The sequence below is a fragment of the Bubalus kerabau genome, chromosome 23 (genome assembly GCF_029407905.1).
Source record: "Bubalus kerabau isolate K-KA32 ecotype Philippines breed swamp buffalo chromosome 23, PCC_UOA_SB_1v2, whole genome shotgun sequence".
Lineage (NCBI taxonomy): Eukaryota > Metazoa > Chordata > Mammalia > Artiodactyla > Bovidae > Bubalus > Bubalus kerabau.
Genome location: NC_073646.1, coordinates 27,592,646 through 27,607,365, shown reverse-complemented (window position 1 = coordinate 27,607,365; position 14,720 = coordinate 27,592,646).

The following is a 14,720-nucleotide window of genomic DNA, read 5'->3' as shown; positions in this document are numbered from 1 at the left end:
GTAAGTGTATCAGTACAAATAATACTGTAATCCTCCCTGATGCCCTCTCCTCAAGGCAATACTTACAATTGTTTGAAGGTAGTGATGCTTTTATATTTTAGTATGTATAAATATCACAATATACATTTTGTGATATTTATGATTTTTAATTGACATAAAATAATTTCCAAACTGTATAAAATGTTCTGTACTTTGCTTTGTTAACTCAGTGTATGTGAGCCCAATCAAAGTAGATATGAATGCATGTGTGTGTGCTAAGTCACTTCAATCATGTCCAACTCTTTGTGACCCTATGGACTGTAGCTTGCCAGACTCCTCTGTCTATGGGATTCTCTAGGCAAGAATACTGGAGTGGGTTGCTATGGCCCTCCTCCAGCAGATCTTCCCAACCCAGGGATCGAACCCACATCTCATGTCTCCTGTATTAGCAGGTGGGTTCTTTACCACTAGCATCACCTGGAAAGCCCAGATATGTATAGCTCTGGTTTATTCATTTTGACAGCTATGTAATATTCCGTTATTTGAATATGCTCACATGTAGTCTTCCTTTTCTTTTTTTTTAAGTCTTCCTTTTCTGATAGATATTAAGTTGCAATGTTTCAATAAAAATCCTGGTATATGTCTCATTCTTTATTCTTTATAAATTTCTTTATGATATATCCATAAGAATTAAAGTCATAAGGCATATATATCTTTAAAAACAATACATAATAATAAATTGTCTTTCAGAGGAATTATGGCAATTCTACCAATTCTCCTTTTCTTTACTTGTCAATATCTCACCGTTTTTTTTCTTGATGGTCTTGTCAACTGAAAAAAAAAGAAAAGTGAAAGTCTCTCAGTCGTGTCCGATTCTTTGCAACACCATGGACTATATAGTCCATGGAGTTCTCAAGGCCAGAATACTGGAGTGGGTAGCATTTCCCTTCTCCAGGGAATCTTCCTAACCCAGGGATCAAACCCAGGTCTCCCGCATTGTAGGCAGATTCTTTACCAGCTGAGCCATAAGGGAAGCACCCTCCCCCCCCCCCAAAAAAAGAAATGCACACCATAAAAGCATCAAATTTCAGTTTTATCTGAGACCTTATTGAATGTTATACCCAGGAGCTGGCCTCTCAGATAGCTCTGAGGAACTGCTCTCAAGTGGGAAGTGAGGAGCCAGGATACATATGACTTTGGGGCTGGGAAATACATGTCGTCAAGCATACATCTAGGTGTGTGTGTGCCCAGTTGCTCAGCTGTGTCCAACTCTTTGCCACTCCATGGACTGTAGCCTCCCAGGCTTCTCTGTCCATGGAATCTTCCAGGCAAGAATACTGAAGTGGGTTGCCATTTCCTACTCCAAGGGATCTTCCAGATCCAGGGATCGAACTCCATTCTCTTAGTCTCCTGCATTGGCAGGTGTATTCTTTACGACCAGCACCACCTGGGAAGCCCATACATCTTGGTAAAAGATTACTAATCTAATCACAAAGCCAGAGATCTTAAATTAATGATTTTACTACTTTTCTACATATAAGAAGATGCAAGCATCTGGGATCATTGACATTCTTCCTTAGACATGCATCTTAATTATCTACATCCCAAACACAGAAAGCTCCACCTATTTTTCTTCTGGAATTCCCTGCACTGTCAGTGGGCAACTGCTGTGGTTTACAACTTAATCCTGTAGAACAGGAATGGTGGGCAACATTGTTTCCATTGTAATGTCTGCTAAGTCACTTCAGTCATGTCTGACTCTCTGTGACCTCATAGACGGCAGCCCACCAGGCTCCCACGTCCCTGGGATTCTCCAGGCAAGAACACTGGAGTGGGTTGCCATTTCCTTCTCCAATGCATGAAAAGTAAAAAGTGAAAGTGAAGTCGCTCAGTCATGTCTGACTCTTAGCGACCCCATGGACTGCAGCCTACCAGGCTCCTCCATCCATGGGATTTTCCAGGCAAAAGTACTGGAGTGGGGTGCCATTGCCTTCTCTGTTGTAATGTCTAGGTGTTTTTAAAGTATTTATTTGTTAAAAAAGAAATGCAAAAAGGCAAAACTGTCATCTGAGGAGGCCTTTCAAATAGCTGAGAAAAGAAGAGAAGTGAAAGGCAAAGGAGAAAAGGAAAGATAAACCCATTTGAATGCAGAGCTCCAAAGAATAGCAAAGAATGGTAAGAAAGCCTTCCTCAGTGATCAGTGCAAAGAAATAGAGGAAAACAATAGAATGGGAAAGATGAGAGATCTCTTCAAGAAAATTAGAGATACCAAGAGAACATTTCATGCAAAGATTGGCACAACAAAGGACAGAAATGGTATGGACCTAACAGAAGCAGAAGATATTAAGAAGAAGTGGCAAGAATACACAGAACAATTATACAAAAAAAGATCTTCATGACCCAGATAACCATGATGGTGTGATCACTCACCTAGAGCCAGACATCCTGGAATGCAAAGTCAAGTGGGCCTTAGGAAGCATCACTACAAACAAAGCTAGTGGAGGTGATGGAATTTCAGTTGACCTATTTCAAATCCTAAAAGATAATGCTGTGAAAGTGCTGCACTCAGTATGCCAGCAAATTTGGAAAACTCAGCAGTGGCTACAGGACTGGAAAAGGTCAGTTTTCATTCCAATCCCAAAGAAGAGCAATGCCAAAGAATGCTCAAACTATCACACAATTGCACTCATCTCACATGCTAGCAAAGTAATGCTCAAAATTCTCCAAGCGAGGCTTCAATAGTATGTGAACCATGAACTACCAGATGTTCAGGCTGGATTTAGAAAAGGCAGAGGAACCAGAGATCAACATCCATTGGATCATCAAAAAAGCAAGAGAGTTCCAGAAAAACATCTACTTCTGCTTTATTGATTACACCAAAGCCTTTGACTGTGTAGATCACAACAAACTGTGGAAAATTCTTCAACAGATAGGAATACCAGACTGCCTGACCTGCTTCCTGAGAAATCTGTATGCAGGTCATGAAGCAACAGTTAGAACCAGACATGGAGCAACAGACTGGTTCCAAATTGGGAAAGGAGTACGTCAAGGCTGTATATTATCACCCTGTTTATTTAACTTATATGCAGAGTACATCATGAGAAATGCTGGGCTGGAGGAAGCACAAGCTGGAATTAAGATTGCCAGGAGAAATGTCAATAACCTCAGATACACAGATGACACCACCCTTATGGCAGAAAGTGAAGAGGAACTAAAGAGCTTCTTGATGAAAGTGAAAGAGGAGAGTGAAAAAGTTGGCTTAAACTCAACATTCAAAAAACAAAGATCATGGCATCTGGTCCCATCACTTCATGGGAAATAGATGGGGAAACAATAGAAACAATGACAGACTTTATTTTGGGGGGCTCCAAAATCACTTGTGGATGGTGACTGCAGCCATGAAATTAAACTATGCTTGCTCCTTGAAAGAAAAGCTATGACCAACCTAGACAGCATATTGAAAATAAGAGACATTACTTTGCCAACAAAGGTCTGTCTAGTCGAAGCTATGGTTTTTCTAGTAGTCATGTACAGATGTGAGAGTTGGACTATAAAGAAAGCTGAGCGCCGCAGAATTGATGCTTTTGAACTGTGGTGTTGGAGAAGACTCTTGAGAGTCCCTTGGACCACAAGGAGATCCAACCAGTCCATCCTAAAGAAAATCAGTCCTGAATATTCATTGGAAGGACTGATGCTGAAGCTGAAACTCCAATACTTTGGCCACCTTATGCGAAGATGCTGGGAAAGATTGAAGGCAGGAGGAGAAGGGGATGACAGAGGATGAAATGGTTGGATGGCATCACTGACTCGATGGACATGAGTTTGAGCAAGCTCCAGGATTTGGTGATGGACAGGGAGGCCTGGCATGCTTCAATCCTTGGAGTCACAAAGAGTCGGACACAACTGAGTGACTAAACTGAAGTGATAATTCAGAAACAGCCAGAAGGAAAAGATGAACAGGGCAGGGTGTGAGGAAAGAGCTTCCTTGTCCTCTCCAGGCATCACCCTCTCCCAGCACCTCCACCTGTTCACCAATGCAGAAGCTCCTTGTACCTAGATTTTGTGGCAGTCCCCTAACTAACTTGTCCTGCTTCCAACTTTGCCTCTGCTACAGCCAGAGGTGTCCTTTGAAAATATGTCAGAGACGTCCCTGGTAGTCCAGTGGTTAAGACTTCAGGCTTCCAATGCAGGGGACATGGGTTGATCCCTGGTTGAGGAACTGGGATCCCACATGGCATGTGCTCAGCCAAAAATAAATAAATAAAAATAAAAGATCACATCAGTCTCTTGCTCAAAACCCTCCAACTTCCTCTCATTTCACTCAAAATACCAGTCAAAGTTCTCACCATTGCCCATGCAGCTTTAATCCATCAGATATGTCATTATCTGTTTGAGCTTGCCCCCCTCAAGCTCACTCGTTTTCAGCCTCTCTGCTCTCCTGGCTCTTTGATCACCCTCTGCCTCCAGATGCTTGTTCTCTTGCAGGCTCCTTCCCTCATCTCCTTGAGGTTCTTGTTCCTTAACACTAACAAACTACTTCTTTCTACTACCTAATTTCCTTAGCCATCCAGTTGATTGTCCATCCTCCCTGTGCTGTGCTTAGTCGCTCAGTCATGTCCGACTCTTTGCAACCTTATGGGCTGTAGCCCGCCAGCCTCCTCTGTCCTTGGGGGACTCTCCAGGCAAGAATAGTGGAGCGGGTTGCCATGCCCTCTTCCAAGGGATCTTCCCTCGAGTCTTCTGCATTGGGAGGCCGGTTTTTTTTTTTTTTTTTTACCACTAGCGCCACCTGGGAAGCCCTCACTGTGTGCCCAGTACCTAAAACTACTTGGAGCAGAGTGAATAAATATTGAATCGGTAAGTATTTACTGAATGAATGAATGCTTAGGGCTACCCTTTTCTCTAAGGATAGTTAAGAGGCTTTTGCTTTCCAGGATCTAGGCTCTTAAGAACCAAAAATCTGTATCATCCTAAAGGAAGAGGTTGAAGGAGTTTAAAGAAGAAGGCCGAGTTCCTAGAACCAGAAATTTACTTAATGGCTGTATAACACGAAACAACACACTGATGGCAGGTAAGCAATCCATTGGCTTCTGCCAGAATGTGAGCTGGGGAACAGAGAGAGGATTGGCCAGTTATAAGTGAGGAGAGGGCAGTGCAAACATGCAGAGAAATATGTGTCATGACAGATAGAAATATGAGCTCCATGAGCCAGGCACAGCAATAACTTGGAAGGCGGCGTCCACTCCTAATGGCCTCTCATGTCCCAGTCCACTCAGACTCTCACACTGAGCCTTTTCTTTCCTGTGGCTCTTTTTTTTTTTTTTAAAGCTTGTTTATTTGGTTATGCTGGGTCTTAGTTGCAGCATGCAGGATCTAATAATGGTTCCCTGACCAGGGATCAAACCCAGGCTCCCTGCATTGGGAGAACAGACTGTTACCCACTGGACCAGAAAAGAAGTCCCTTTCCTGTGGCTCTTGAATGAATAAAATATTGACTAAGCAAGGTTGCGGCAGGAGGGAGACTCCAGTGTGCAGGGACCAGCGGGCCTCTGGTTGATGTAGCTGGCAACAGGAAGGGGCTGAGGCCTCCCTGCCACACCCATCATCCACCAGGTCCAACTGCCTCTAAACCCAGGACAAATCAGGGCAGAGTTCTCTTTTTAGATTCACAGCAGATCTGCTGGTGTAAATGCCACCAGCTGCTATCAGCTGCTATTTCCCAGACGCGGGCTCCCCGCCCACTACTTCCTCTTGGGTGTCTTGACACCCTTGTCAGGATGACTCTGACACAAGTATCTGGGTCACCACAAGGTTCCTTCTTCTTCTTCCCAGCCGCCAGGAGGTTAGAGGGTAGAACTCCCCAGAGTAGGAGACAGAGCCTCAGGGGAAAGGAGTTTACTAAGTCTATCACCCTCTTCCAAGGCCCTTATGATGTCATGGCTAGGTAGACCATGCATTCTAAAGTTCTAGAAACTCAACTTGGGTTTTTCCTCTACCTGGAGGGAGGGCTGAGCGGAACATTCACCTGCAATCCATGGACCCCCGTGGTCCCTGAGTGACCTCACTGAAGTGGCTCCATTCCCAATCTCTAGATGTAACGTTGATTTTTTTTGGAGGGGGGGATTGATTTTTGTGGCCCAAAACTAACATAGTTCAGGGCCGGCAATCTGGAACTCAGTTGGGAGCCCTACTGTCTTGCCCTGTGGTGCTGATCAATTTCTTTACCTCTCTGGGCCTCGGTTCCTTCTTCTGAACGTAGCTCAGAGGACAGGAGTCAACCTCTGTGAATTCAAATAGAATCATATTCATCTTTATCCTCCCATGCTGTTGCTTTCTGACCCTCGCCTGCTAGTACAAGGTCTCCAGCTTCCTGCAAGTCTTCTGTGCTATTTCAGAAGGCCAGTCCCTGGTGTGTGAGCTGCTCCAGGCTTTCTACCTCGGCTTCTAGAGCCTAGGCCTGAGGCAACTAGCCCCAAGTTCTTCAAATGCCAAAGTTGACTCCAGGGGGTGATAGAGTCAGGGGAAAATCTCTCTCTCTCTCTATTCTGAATCTACATTATGGTAGAGGGAGAAGACTCTTGAGAGTCCCTTGGACTGCAAGGAGATCCAACCAGTCCATTCTAGAGGAGATCAGCCCTGGGTGTTCTTTGGAAGGAATGATGCTAAAGCTGAAACTCCAGTACTTTGGCCACCTCATGCAAAGAGTTGACTTATTGGAAAAGACTCTGATGCTGGGAGGGATTGGGGGGCATGAGGAGAAGGGGACGACAGAGGATGAGATGGCTGGATGGCATCACCGACTTGATGGACGTGAGTTTGAATGAACTCCTGGAGTTGGTGATGGACAGGGAGGCCTGGCATGCTGCGATTCATGGGGTTGCAGAGAGTCAGACACAACTGAGTGACTGAACTGAACTGAACTGAGAGGTGTCCCCAGGCTCCACTGCTTGGGCTCCAGGGTGTTCAGCTGGTGAAGCAGTTGTCTCAGGTTTTACTTACTCTCCTTTCTCAACTTCTCTTGGTCTTGAACCCTAAGTTATGCTCAGGGGGCTGAGCCAGATATATATACTTAGATAGTAGCTACCGTATATAGGAAAGACCTCAACTCCACTCTGGCAACTTCATTCCTGGGTCAAGTTCATGAGTCTCCCTCACCTTCAGGAAACTTCTCTACTCTCTCTTGAAAAGAATTTCTGTAGGGTTATCTCGAAAGTTCTCTGGGCATGGCCAGTCATTCTTGAACTTCCAAAGTGGTCACAACCCAAGTCTGGCCTGCTTTATGTGTACTGAGAATATCAGTAACATCACACTGTTTGATTTGTTACAGCAAAGAAAGTGACTCCCTACCATCTCTCTACCTCTGTGAGAAAAAAGAAAGCATTTCCCATCTTCTGATTAGAAGGCTTGAGTCCATCTAGAAAACAGGTCAGGGAAAATTCCCTGGTGGTTCAGTGGTTAGGACTCTGTGCTTTCACTGCTGTGGGTCAGGGTTTGATCCCTGGTCAGGGAACTACGGTCCCACAAGCCATGCTCTATTGCCAGAAAGAAAGAAAGGAGGGAGGGAGGGAAGAAAGGAAGAAAGAGAAAGCAGGTCAAACAGAAAAACATAATCTGGAAGACTGGTTATTGTAGAAGTGTTTGCACCATATGAACTGTTTGGGGGGATATCTAAGTGATCAGGGAGGCCTCCTTTCAGGCTCATCACCTATCAGACTGTCCTCACCCTCTCTGCCACCCCTCCTCCAGATGAATATTCCTGAAACTCCTTCAGGAACTATGGATAATTCCCTTCAGAGTTTTGGTTGACTCCCTATGAAAGAAGGTCTTGGCCAAATCTCACACTGTGGCAAGTACCAGGAGCCCATCTGAACTGGCTAAAATTAAAAGAATAAATCTGTTTAAAGGATATCACAGAGCCCTCAGGGGGACCTCAAAACAACTGAGTCTTCCAGGTGACTGGAGCGGGCACCCCATCTCCCCCCATCCTTCACTTCCTCTCTGCAGACCACCTTTCTCTACCTCTTCAACAAAGCTCCAAAATGGTTGCCCTTTATTATTTTTTAAATATTTATTTATTTGGCTGACCCAGTCCTAGTTGTGGCATGCAGGATCTTTAGTTGTGGCATGCAAACTTTTAGCTGTAGCTTGTGGGCTATAGTTCCATGACCAGGGATCGAACCCTTGGGAGCGCAGAATCTTAGCCACTGGACCACCAGGGAAGTCCCAAGTTTGCCCATTATTGACAACCTCATCCCAAATGAAAACACCATGGGGCCCTCAGGGGGACCTCAAAACAACTGAGTCTTCCAGATGGTTGGAGCAGGCACCCCATCTAAAAAGGGAGAACCTGACTGGGCCAGCTACAGCGCCAATGTCTACTCTACAGTAATCAGCTGAGGCCAAGGGGACAGGGCCACATTCGAAATATAAACCAGCCTGTAAATCTGCATCTGGCTGTTTCATCCTCAACCCCCCTGGAAGGGGCAGTAGTACTCAAATAGAAGTTGTGAGGCTAGGGTGAGGCAGAAATGCCAAAAGTTCTTTGTTATTTGGGGTACATTTCAATCTTACGACATAACTAGGCTGAAACTTCTTTAGCTTCATGTCCTACTCTTTCTTCCTCCGTCTCTCATTGGCCCACCCCTTTTGCCTGAAATGTACATTCCCCATCACCATGTGTCAGAATCTTCCCAAGGTTATCTCGAAGGCTTCATGCCAGCTTCTCCATGCCATCTTTTATGACACGTTCTGCTAGAAGTGTAATAAGAAAATTTCTGATTTGAAAGAACTCCTGAATCACCTAATCCAACCTTCTCTCACTTCACATAAATCTGCTGTATTTTAACTTGGACCAAATCTTCAGCCAGGGGCCACTCACACACCTCGGGAGATGGGACACACACGACTTCTCAAGGAGATTCACTGTGTCTCCAGCACTGCTACCTGTAGGAAAATGCTTTCTTGTCTTACATGCCAATGTGCCTTCCTGCAACTTCTATTCTTTAAGCTTTTTTTTTTCCTGCATGGCATGTGGGATCTCCATTTCCCAACCAGGACTGAACCTGTGCCCTTTGCACTGGAAGTGCAGTGTCCCAACCACTGGAATGTCAGGAAAATCTCCCATGCTTTAGACTTGGTTCTGCCCTGGGGAAATGCTTGTACCTGCATTCCTGTCTACTCAGTCACTTCAGTCATGTCTGGCTCTTTGCAACCCAATGGACTACAACCTGTCAGACTTCTCTATCCATGGGATTCTCCAGGCAAGAATACTGGATTGGGTTGCCATTCCTTTGAGAGAGTCAATTCCTAGGCAGGTTGATAAGAAGTCTGGGGTCCCCAGGGAGGAGAAAGGGGTCTGGGGTTCTCAAAATGGAGATAGCGGTCTGGAATTCTCAAGAAAGAAGAAAGAACAAACATCTGTTTTTCTCCACATTCCTTAATCTTAGTCACATAAAACGTTTTTTTCTTTAAGCTGGGAACTGATGATTACACAACAAACAATTCTCTTGAAACCCTGTACTAAGGATTATATAACAACAGTGTATCCTGCTTGAGGACAGTTTTTCCTTCTTGGAAAACCTTCTGGCTAAACCTGTTATCTTAAAATGTAAATTTACAATCTTGAGACATTCTTTTGATTTATTGTCAGTTCAGTTCAGTTCAGTTCCTCAGTCATGTTTGACTCTTTGCAACCCCATGGACTACAGCATGACAGGCCTCCCTGCCCATCACCAAATCCTGGAGCTTGCTCAAACTCATGTCCATCGAGTCAGTAATGCCATCCAACCATTTCATCCTCTGTCATCCCCTTCTCCTCCTGCCTTCAATCTTTCCCAGCATCAGGGTCTTTTCCAATGAGTCAGTTCTTTGCATCAGGTGGCAAAAGTATTGGAGTTTCAGCTTCAGCATCAGTACTTCCAATGATTATTCAGGACTGATTTTCTTTAGGATGGACTGGTTGGATCTCCTTGTGGTCCAAGGGATTCTCAAGAGTTTTCTCTACACCACAGTTCAAAAGCATCAATTCTTCAGCGCTCAGCTTTCTTTATAGTCCAACTCTCACATCCATACATGACTACTGGAAAAACCATAGCTTTGACTAGACAGACCTTTGTTGGCAAAGTAATGTCTCTGCTTTTCAATATGCTATCTAGGTTGGTCATAGCTTTTCTTCCAAAGAGCGTCTTTTAATTTCATGGCTGCAGTCACCATCTGAGTGATTTTGGAGCCCCAGAAAATAAAGTCTGTCATTGTTTCTATTGTTTCCCCATCTATTTGCCATGAAGTAATGGGACCAGATGCCATGATCTTTGTTTTTTGAATGTTGAGTTTAAGCCAACTTTTTCACTCTCATCTTTCACTTTCATCAAGAGGCTCTTTAGTTCCTCTTCACTTTCTGCCATAAGGGTGGTGTCATCTCCATATCTGAGGTTATTGACATTTCTCCTGGCAATCTTGACTCCAGCTTGTGCTTCATCCAGCCCAACATTTCTCATGATGTACTCTGCATATAAGTTAAATAAACAGGGTGATAATATACAACCTTGATGTACTCCTTTCCCAATTTGGAACCAGTCTATTGTTCCATGTCAGGTCCTAACTGTTGCTTCCTGGCCTGCATACAGATTTCTCAGGAGTCAGGTCAGTGCGTCTGGTATTCCCTTTCCTTTAAGAATTTTCCATAGTTTGTTGTGACTCACAGTCAAAGGCGTTGGCATAGTCAATAAAACAGAAGTAGATGTTTTTCTGGAACTCTCTTGCTTTTTCTATGATCCAACAGATGTTGGAAACTTGATCTCTGGCTCCTCTGCCTTTTCTAAATCCAGCTTGAACATCTGGAAGTTCACAGTTCACATACTGTTGAAGCCTGGCTTGGAGAATTTTGAGCATTACTTTGCTAGCATGTGAGATGAGTGCAATTGTGCAGTAGTTTGAGCATTCTTTGACATTGCCTTTCTTTGGGATCAGAATGAAAACTGACCTTTTCCAGTCCTGTGGCCACTGCTGAGTTTTCCAAATTTGCTGGCAAATTGAGTGCAACACTTTCACAGCATCATCTTTTAGGATTTGAAATAGCTCATTTGGAATTCCATCATCTTTACCAGCTTTGTTCTTAGTGATGCTTTCTAAGGCCCACTTGACTTCCCATTCCAGGATGTTTGGCTCTAGGTGAGTTATCACACCATCATGATTATCTGGGTCATGAGATCTTTTTTGCATAGTTCTCTGTGTATTATTGCCACCTCTTAATATCTTCCCTGGTGGCTCAGAGGGTAAAGCGTCTGCCTGCAATGCAGGAGACCTGGGTTCGACCCCTGGGTCAGGAAGATCCCCTGGAGAAGGAAATGGCACCCCACTCCAGTACTCTTGCCTGGAAAATCCCATGGACAGAGAAGCCTGGTAGACTACAGTCCATGGGATCGCAAAGAGTCAGGCACGACTGAGCGACTTCACTTTCTTAATATCTTCTGCTTCTGTTAGGTCCATATCATTTCTGTCCTTTGTTGTGCCCATCTTTTCACGAAATGTTCCCCCTAATTTTCTTGAAGAGATCTCTTGTCTTTCCCATTTTATTGCTTTCCTCTATTTCTTTGCATTGATCACTGAGGAAGGCTTTCTTATCTCTCCTTACTATTCTTTAATTCTGCATTCTAATGGGTATATCTTTCCTTTTCTCCTTTGCCTCTCGCTTCTTTATTAAAAAAGTATATAACTCCCTTGCTAACACTAGCGAGGGGGACACTCTCCGTCCCCCGTCTGATGTCTATGTCAGAAGCTTTTTCTGTCCCTTTTTATACTTTAACAAAACCCTGCTATACAAAAGCTCTTGAGTGATCAAGTGGTCCCTGATCCTGAAATTTAATCTTCTTCTTCGGAGATCACAAATCCAACACTATTCACCGCAAGCTATCATCTTGGGAGCTTGTCTGGTATCTTCAGGACAAGGTAAGAACACTCAGAGCTCTAGCCTCTCTGCTTTCTCAGTATGCACATTTTCTGCTTTACTTTACTAACTCTATGGTGTGCTTATGTAAATGAATGACATGCCCTGCGCGATGCAAGTGATGAGCCCTGCTCTGTGGTTTCATGTTGCCTTGCAATGACTGAAGGCAGTCCCCAAAAAGGGAGTCTTGTCGGGGGTTTATACCGACCTGTCAAGGCCAAAAGACACTCAAGGTCCCTGCTAGGGGAGCGGCCAGAGATGGGCAAAGTGTGGGGACTGAACTTTCCTTTCTTGGTCATCTTTTCCTGGTCTCTGACCATTTCACAATTGCATGGGGAATTAGAACTACTAACCTAATTTGTCATATCATAGACTTTCAAGGGAATTGTGATCCATGCTGTTACTATGTACTTTTACTCAGACCCCATGTATGGAAGTGCTGTTAGGTCTGAGAAAGGAATGGCAAACCACTTCAGTATTCTTGCCTTGAGGACCCCATGAACAGTATGAAAGGCAAAATGATAGGATACTGAAAGAGGTTGGTAGGTGCCCAATATGCTGTTGGAGATCAGTGGAGAAATATCTCCAGAAAGACTGAAGGGATGGAGCCAAAGCAAAAACAATACCCAGTTGTGGATGTGACTGGTGATAGAAGCAAGGTCCGGTGCTGTAAAGACCAATATTGCATAGGAACCTGGAATGTTAGGTCCATGAATCAAGGCAAATTGGAAGTGGTCAAACAGGAGATGGCAAGAGTGAATGTCAACATTCTAGGAATCACCGAACTAAAATGGACTGAACTTAACTCAGATGACCATTATATCTACTACTGCGGGCAGGAATCCCTTAGAAAAAAATGGAGTAGCCATCATGGTCAATAAAAGAGTCCGAAATGCAGTACTTGGATGCAATCTCAAAAACAGCAGAATGATCTCTGTTCATTTCCAAGACAAACCATTCAATATCACAGTAATCCAAGTCTATGCCCCAACCAGTAACGCTGAAGGAGCTGAAGTTGAATGGTTCTATGAAGACCTACAAGACCTTTTAGAACTAACACCCCAAACAGATGTCCTTTTCATTATAGGGGACTGGAATGCAAAAGTAGGAAGTCAAGAAACACCTGGAGTAACAGGCAAATTTGGCCTTGGAATATGGAATGAAGCAGGGCAAAGACTAATAGAGTTTTGCCAAGAGAAGGCACTGGTCATAGCAAACACCCTCTTCCAACAACACAAGAGAAGACGCTATACATGGACATCACCAGATGGTCAACACCGAAAGCAGATGGATTATATTCTTTGGAGCCAAAGATGGAGAAGCTCTATACAGTCAGCAAAAACAAGACCAGGAGCTGACTGTGGCTCAGATCATGAACTCCTTATTGCCAAATTCAGACTAAAATTGAAGAAAGTAGGGAAAACCACTAGACCATTCAGGTATGACCAAAATCAAATCCCTTATGATTATACAGTGGAAGTGAGAAATAGATTTAAGGGACTAGATCTGATAGATAGAGTGCCTGATGAACTATGGATGGAGGTTTGTGACATTGTACAGGAGACAGGGATCAAGACCATCCCCATGGAAAAGAAATGCAAAAAAGCAAAATGGCTGTCTGGGGAGGCCTTACAAATAGCTGTGAAAAGAAGAGAAGTGAAAAACAAAGGAGAAAAGAAAAGATATAAGCATCTGAATGCAGAGTTCCAAAGAATAGCAAGAAGAGATAAGAAAGCCTTCCTCAGTGATCAATGCAAAGAATAGAGGAAAACAACAGATTGGGAAAGACTAGAGATCTCTTCAAGAAAATTAGAGATACCAAGGGAATATTTCACACAAAGATGGGCTCGATAAAGGACAGAATGGTATGGACCTAACAGAAGCAGAAAATATTAAGAAGAGGTGGCAAGAATACACAGAAGAACTGTACAAAAAAGATCTTCATGACCCAGATAATCACAATGGTGTGATCACTGACCTAGAGCCAGACATCCTGGAATGTGAAGTCAAGTGGGCCTTAGAAAGCATCACTACGAACAAAGCTAGTGGAGGTGATAGAATTCCAGTTGAGCTATTTCAAATCCTGAAAGATGATGCTGTGAAAATGCTGCACTCAATATGCCAGCAAATTTGGAAAACTCAGCAGTGGCCACAGGACTGGAAAAGGTCAGTTTTCATTCCAATCCCAAAGAAAGACGATGCCAAAGAATGCTCAAACTACTGCACGATTGCACTCATCTCACATGCTAGTAAAGTAATGCTCAAAATTCTCCAAGCCAGGCTTCAGCAATATGTGAACTGTGAACTTCTAGGTGTTCAAGCTGGTTTTAGAAAAGGCAGAGCACCAGAGATCAAATTGCTGACTTCCTCTGGATCACGGAAAAAGCAAGAGAGTTCCAGAAAAACATCTACTTCTGTTTTATTGACTATGCCAAAGCCTTTGATTGTGTGGATCACAATAAACTGTGGAAAATTCTGAAAGAGATGGGAATACCAGACCACCTGACCTGCCTCTTGAGAAACCTATATGCAGGTCAGGTAGCAACAGTTAGAACTGGACATGGAACAACAGACTGGTTCCAAATAGGAAAAGGAGTACGTCAAGGCTGTATATTGTCACCCTGTTTATTTCACTTATATGCAGAGTACATCATGAGAAAAGCTGGGCTGGAAGAAGCACAATCTGGAATCAAGATTGCCGGGAGAAATGTCAATAACCTCAGATATGCAGATGACACCACCCTTATGGAAGAAAGTGAAGAGGAACTAAAAAGCCTCTTGATGAAAGTGAAAGAGG